Consider the following 7,655-nt stretch of genomic DNA (forward strand, 5'->3'; position numbering starts at 1 on the left):
TCCGAGTCTAGACTAGGCTATGCCAAAATACAATCCAAATCCTAAGTCTTAGTTGTCTTATCCATAGAATCGGTCCTAATGCTTGGTGTCGTTCTGCAAGTTAAAAGGTTAAACCATATTGAGTCTTCCTTCCTAACATTTAAATCAATAAGCACCCATATGTAATTGTCATCCCTTGCTAAGAGTCTACGGCCTCAATACTCTCCCTCACCAATAAAAAGAATATGTTATGTATTTGCAAAATGGAAACGGTCACATTTTGGAAATCATTTCCCCATAGTCGCACAACCCCCAAAGTGAACCTAAGGTGTCAACACCATTGGCAAAGAAAAAATTAATGGCCTCAAGGCTTATAATCACATTGGGTCACGACTATCATAGTCCTCTCGAGTCACTCACTCCTTGGAATAGTATTAAGTACGGACTAAAAGATTTTCCATGAATGCAACATGACCAACCATGAAAATACCCAAATCGACATACCAATAGGGCTACCATTGGGGTAAAGCAATACACACTAAGAGAGAAGCCGCACTAATGATTCTAGTCTTGCAAAAATAAAAATTCGATCTCCCCAATTAACTACCTTGCCAACATTAAACAAAATGGCGCATGACAAATGAACACCCAAGGGTTAAAATCTAAAGTGTCAACCAACAAAAGTTATGGTCCAATTAGCCTAAGTCTGAGAGTTGCTTGGTCAAGTATTATAGGCTTACGCCACGTCATTATTTTGAGTCTAGGCCACCTCCTTGTATTCATACACGGGTTATAATCAGAAAGATTAATGAAAGATTGAGTCTAAATCACAACTTCCAATTAAATCCCAGAAACTGGAGTCTGAAAAGAAACAAAAAAAATCATTTTCGATGTAATTCTTTCGTTAAATTTCAATAAGATAAAAACAAGGTTTTGAATCTACGCTATTTGCACATTTTAAACGACTAAATACGCTTGCAAAGTAAGACAATTAAAAGGTCCACCCTAGGCCTACTAAAATTAAAAGGTCCACTATAGGCCTACCAAACGAGGCTCACTCAGTCTCGCCTCGTGACTGAAAGACCACAACCATTTACCTTTTAGCCCAAATAAAAATTTTATGTTGAGGGGGGAAATCCCGAGCGAAAAGGAAAAAATAGAGGGAGAAAAGGGAGAGCAAAAAGAGCAAGCCATGAAATACTTAGCCCGTACCTCCCAAAGTGCGAAATTTACACAAGTAAAACGAAGGAAAAGAATTGAGTCAACCAATCCAAATCATAAAATTCTACGATGTCTACCCTTTCCAATCCTTATGCACTTAGACGCCTTCGCTCCAGGGTCCCTGTTCAGCTCATTTAACCCATCCATGTTCTCATTGCCATAACCCAAGAAACCATTACCTCAACTCTTGTTTTTTGAACTTGTTATCAACCGCAAACCACGCACGGCCATTGACACGTGCGTCATGCCCATCATTTCCAAAGCCCAAAACCTGTTCTTACACCACCATTAGCATAATGACCATATAACTTGTGTGGATGCATCCTGTTGATATTCCCTTGAGCCGTCCCTATGCTACTCATTGGCCTTGATTGATGTAAACTCGTGACACTAGCCTGAGGCCGTAAAATGTGAATCCTAGCAGATGTAATCCTTATGCTTGACCAATACCTATACAAATTACCCTATCTCATTCAACCCTTCTTTCAAGCCGTCTTGAGTCACAAATATAAAAAAAAAAAAGACAAATGAAAAGTACATTCTACGCTTAACGATAAATGATAAAAAAAGAAACTTTGCAAAGCGCCTCTAAAATTAGTCTAAAAAGAAAAAGAACATTTAGCGCACAAAAAAAGATTCACAAATATTTGGCACAAAACCAAAAAATCTGCCAAGGTATCATTTTCAGCGCCCAGAGCTGGGCGCCGAAATCTTTAGCGCCCTTACCTGGACGCTGAATCTCTCTGCTCGCCAAATTTTGTCCAGAAGTGCTCGTCATTTTATCCGCACATGCACGGAAAAATAACGAACACTTGGAGGCTTACAACACGTAATCAGACATACGTACCACCAAAAAATACATGTACTCAAAAAATATATAAAACAAATTTTTGGCTTACGGCAAAGCAGTAGATTAAAATAATAATAAACTTCACTTATTCTACCGTTTCAAATAATATGTTTCCACCTCAGAACATACTTATCAAATTCGGCATTCTAAGAAACCATTTTCTAGGCTAGCTAAGAACTACGCAAGACCTGATTCCAAATTAAATCTATTTAAGGCGGATACGTAGGCAATCCATGATTCGGTCCAACCAATTTACAAATATATTAAAGCCTATAGAATAACAAGAATAAGAAATAGAGTCCCTTATTGAAATTTAATTACTTGCAATCCAAGTCGAATGAAAAATTTAAATCAAAGGAAGAATCCAAGTCATCAAAATGCCAAAATTAATGAGCACACATCGAAAAATAATAAAGGGCATGTACCCTTGCCAGAAGGAGCACTCACACTCCTAGGCACTTAGCCAAGACTCAAAAGATCGCTTTACCTCAATTGAATGGGGGCTAGCGCAAGCGTCCATGATCTCTAAAGTACTCGACTTGACCCTCCCTAAAGCGAACTAACTCACTTAAAGACTTTCTTTCACCACTAGACATAGTAGTTCGTTTAAAGACCTTCTTTCACCACTAGACACAGTCATGATCCCCAACAAGTAGTAAAGGCAGTAAAGCTTGCAATGAAGAGGATTATTCTACGGCATCGCCCCATCGTTCCTTCGAACTTAGGGCACCCGTTCACGGTAATTCAAATGCTTGCGAATCCCCTTTGAAAAAAATAAACAGACATTGTCAATAGGACTTGGCACTTAACCAAGGCTCACCCTACTCAGACATATGACACGGGCATCTAAAATCGAAATCTGAAAACATTATTAATGGGAAGACATAACAGTAACTGGGGGCTAAAAATTGAAATGAAAGAGATAGGGAAGAAACTAAGTATACCTCGACCTTTTATACAGACATACACCAAGTAAATCTAAGTCGATTTGAAAACGGTTTATATTCCCGCAATTTTGGAAAAGATGGCCCTAAAGCCTAAAGCATATGCCAAACGGGCACAAGTATGTCTTGACGCCTGCACCCTGGATTCCAGCAAATCCTTAGACAGCATTCCAAAAATCGTAACAGTTTTTTGGTTCACTCATGTAATCCTGTACGAACCCTTCTATAAGTCAACCTACTTAGGACACCTCGGATTGTACATAATAGGACTCGGATTTTAAATAATTTCCAAATAATTTTTAAAGACTTCTTCGAACATAATAAAGAGTCGTTGGTTTAAGCTAAGTATGTGTTTATCTCGATGTTACAAAGTGAGTCAAAAGATTTCTAAATATGATTATGGGTAAAGAAAGGCACCTAACTTTTGGTCAAGGCACACTTCCACATGTTACTACCTTGACCATGGCGATGTCGCATAATACGACATTTACAAGAGAAGTAACAAAATCACTACTCGAACGTATCTCGCACTAAACGAGTCTGGTTCAAACTATTTATATATGATCCGTGTCACCATGAATGCATAAAGACGTATGCAAAGCATTATAGCACCAAGCCAATCCCGTAGCTACAATTGGGGGCTTGAGAAAAACACTCTAAAAGTGCTCGAAATGACGATTTTATCGCAAATTCTCGACGCTAATGCTATACATACGTCATAGGGGCATTATCCTAAGCTTTAATCGTGTAAAACGAACCAACCCCTCCCAAATTCTAAGCACTACTTAGAATATATAAAGTCACCCCACTAACAAGGGTAACTGAAAATCGCGAGTCACCAAAACTCCGATTAAACTACTGCACATAACGCTCGCCCTACAAGCGCCCGTTACACAGTCTACCTCGTTCCAAAGCAAAAGCAAAAGAAAAAATCAAGGATAAGAACTGTCAAAATATACCCAGAAATCATTTTCAACGCCCAGAGCTGGGCGCCGATATCTTTAACGCCCGAGCCTGGGCGCTGATTCTTTCTGCTAACCAAGTTTTTCCTAGACACAAAAATAAGAAATAAACACCTATGAATCATCGCATCGAACGAAGTAATAAGCCGTGCAAACCCACGCAGAAGGTGCTACACTTGTTCGAGCACCTGAACGATTCAGCACGATGAAGTACTCCAAATAATGATATCCCAACACTTGGAGGAATGTTCTAAGACACGCCGTTAGGCCACACAAGCCTGCGTTGCACCATAATCCCACAGTACAAGTCTAAAAGAAGAGTAAGGCATATTGCACTAATGTAGGCACGACCAAAGAGCATGTGTAAAAGAGGCAAAGACTACTTATCGCCCAAATTCAAAATGCAAGCCACACGACTTCTACATTAAGGATTAAAGGTAGCAAAACATTACCTACCACGGAAGGGATAGCTCGCACCTACACGAGCGAAACCCCAAGGCATCTTTCTCGAAAGAACCTACAAAAATCGTACGCCAAAAGGAAGCATCCCAACATGCATACTTGGGGGCTCCAAGCTACGAAACAACCATAGCAAAATAAAAAAAATCTCGAAGCAAATGTTTGAACAATCGAAAGGGCACGATGTTTGAGCCCACTTCATGAATGAGCCTGAACCCTATCAAGCTTCTAAGCAAACTATTCAAAATCGGTCATTGCTCAAAAAATGATTCAAGCAAACAGATTAATGGACCGCACACAACGGCCATTCTATGAACGCTCGTTCGCACATACATATCATCATTCTAAGTATCGAACATTCACGAACGCGTTCAAAAGGAAAAAAATATATACAACAACTAGAGCAGTCAAAGTCTTACGCCTCAAGGTATGTTCCTCGGGCCATATAGACTCGCCCAACTGTTGCAATAACTGTACGCCTTAAAGAGCAACAGTTCCTTAAAATAAACGCCCCAAAGCGACAAGCACCGTAGTCCACCAATCGGCTACGGCTTCTCAAGAAAATCAGCACGTTCTAAAACAAAGAAAAAAAACAAAAGAAAAGAGAATACATAGAACTTCCAAGTAAAATAAACGAATGAACAAGAGACCAACTGTGTCATCAAAAGACCAGCCCAAACAACACTATCAACGCCCCACCTGGGCGTGAATTATTTCGACGCCCAGGCCTGGGCGCCGAAAATGAACTCAGGCTCAAAAAAGGCCCTAACTTCTATTGGGCCTTGCCGTATCCATTCGACTTGAAAGTTGCCGATTTCTTTACTGAAAGTCGCACCTCACGGCTTTGTTAAGAGTAGCACACCACTACAAAGATCGCTCGCACTTACGAGCATAATCCCAAACATGATTATAAGATGCAAAAAACAACCGACGAGCCTCAACGCTTGGGGGCTCGCAAAAGTGGACTCCAACAAGGAGCGCGCAATCAAAATTACATTCCCAGACTGCGCCACGCACCATATCATGTTTGGATATCTCAAAAAAAAAAAATATTGTTAAACAAAAATATACACAATGTGGACCCACTTATAGGACACATCTAATCAGGAAATATTACGACCCACCAACAGGTTGTAATCACAAAAGCCCTTCTACATAGGCAAAATAAGAAATTCAAAATGGGCTCGCCCACCCTCAGCTGGCGGGGTCTGCGTCAGCGCAGGTCCTCAGTTTTCGAAAAATAAAGTCTACAAATTTAAAATAGGTTTGCCACCTTCAGCGGGCGGGGTCTACGTCACAAACCGCGTAGGTCCTTATTTTCAAAAATTTCAAAACAGATTCGTCCACTTCAGCGGACGGGGTGTCCACCCTCAGAGGACAAGGTTCGCCACCTTCAGTGGGCGGGGTCTACGTCAAAAAACCGCTTAGGTCCTTATTTTCAAAAATTTCAAAACAGATTCGTCCACTTCTATCGGACGGGGTGTCCACCCTCAGCGGACAAAGTTCGCCACCTTCAGTGGGCGGGGTCTACGTCACAAACCGCGTAGGACCTTATTTTCAAAAAACATTAAACAGATTCGTCCACTTCTATCGGACGGGGGGTCCCCCTCAGAGGACAAGCTCGCCCACCTTCAGCGGGCGGGGTCTGCGTCACTAACAGCAAAGGTCCTTAGTCGCTGCAGCGATAACTTTTACTGGATTTTCCTTCGTTTTACTTCCTATAAAAACAAGGGTACTGGATTTTCCTTCGTTTTACATCCTATAAAAACAAGGGGGTTTTCTCGTTTAGCCAGCCCTGAAAATGAGAATCTTTAAAAACATTTTACCTCGTGATTGGGCTTGGCCAGGCCCAATTACACTTTACAGCTTTAATTTCGAAAACATCTGTAGTTACTCCCAATGACAAAGTGAGGGAGTTTTCTACGCATCTTTAGATCCTTCCAATGACAAAGTGAGGAAGTTTCTATACTATCAGTTGACAAATCCCAATGACACGTGAGGGATATGTCGACACTTCAAGTGATCACCCTTAAGTCAAATGTTATCACTCGGGGGCTCGTGAGACCCTCGCAAAACAGGTCACATACACCATGGCTTGTGTGACGCACTCCGTCTAATACTTTGACCATCGTCTTACTCCAAGACTCAGTCAAAGTGGGGGATAACTGTAGACACCTACTTTTGTCCGCATTCCCGCAAGGGAAAGGTTCGATGATGAAAGCATAAAAACTCCACTTGACAACGCATCTCCTATAAAATAAACGAATCTCGATTCCCTATTTCATTTCACCTGAAACCTGCTATTTATGGAAACCTGCTAAAAATAGTAACTGCCGTAAAAGGTAGCTTCTAAAAGTGGAAAATCATAAAAGATAGAAACCTGTCAGAATTAGGTGTTGCATTCCAACATAAATCCTAAATGAGATAGAAAACTGCGAGAATCCTATTCCTAATAGGATTCGGAAATAAGAGTTACGTATTAATTTAAATACTAACGAGCCTAGAGTTCGTAATGGGCCCAGACGCATTCCGTCACAAATTGATACGCGCTAAAAGACTCGAATTAATCTCAAACTCTACGGATTTCAGGAATCCGAATCTGACAAAGAATTCGGCCCAGACATCACTTTCAACGCCCAGAGCTGGGCGCCGAAATCTTTGACGCCCAGCCCTGGGCGCTGAAATTGCATGGATCTCTATTTTCAACGCCCTGCCCTGGGCGCCGAAATCTTTGACGCCCAGAGCTGGGCGCCGAAATTACCTGGGACGTGTTTTTTCCTAATTCTTCACGGATTAGAACTCTGCAATTCTATCTTTCCACGAACTCTTCCCTATAAATAGGCCCCTAGTTTCGACGTGAAACGACACACAACAACACATAATATATTCTGAGTATTGACTCTAAACCCCTTAGCCTAAGCCTCTCGCTGCGAAACTGTTCACGCGTTCTGTCGCAATCGATCCATAAATCGAACAGAACGTATCCTGTCCCATAATCGAGATTCGTTAAATAAAAAGGAGAAATAGCAAAGTCAAAGTGGTTAGTTTTCTGAGAACCGTGACGCACCTCTCAAGGGTGCGTCGTAATATGTCCCTTTTCGATGATTTAACTGCTTTCCTCGCCCTTTTTATGAACTGTTAAACTAACCTAATTTGATTGTTCTATCACGCCTAACAAATATAATATTTTTGGGAAATCGGACTATCATGCTAGGTCCCTCAATGCTATTTAAATCAGAT

Source organism: Spinacia oleracea, chromosome 2 (genome assembly GCF_020520425.1).
Source record: "Spinacia oleracea cultivar Varoflay chromosome 2, BTI_SOV_V1, whole genome shotgun sequence".
Lineage (NCBI taxonomy): Eukaryota > Viridiplantae > Streptophyta > Magnoliopsida > Caryophyllales > Amaranthaceae > Spinacia > Spinacia oleracea.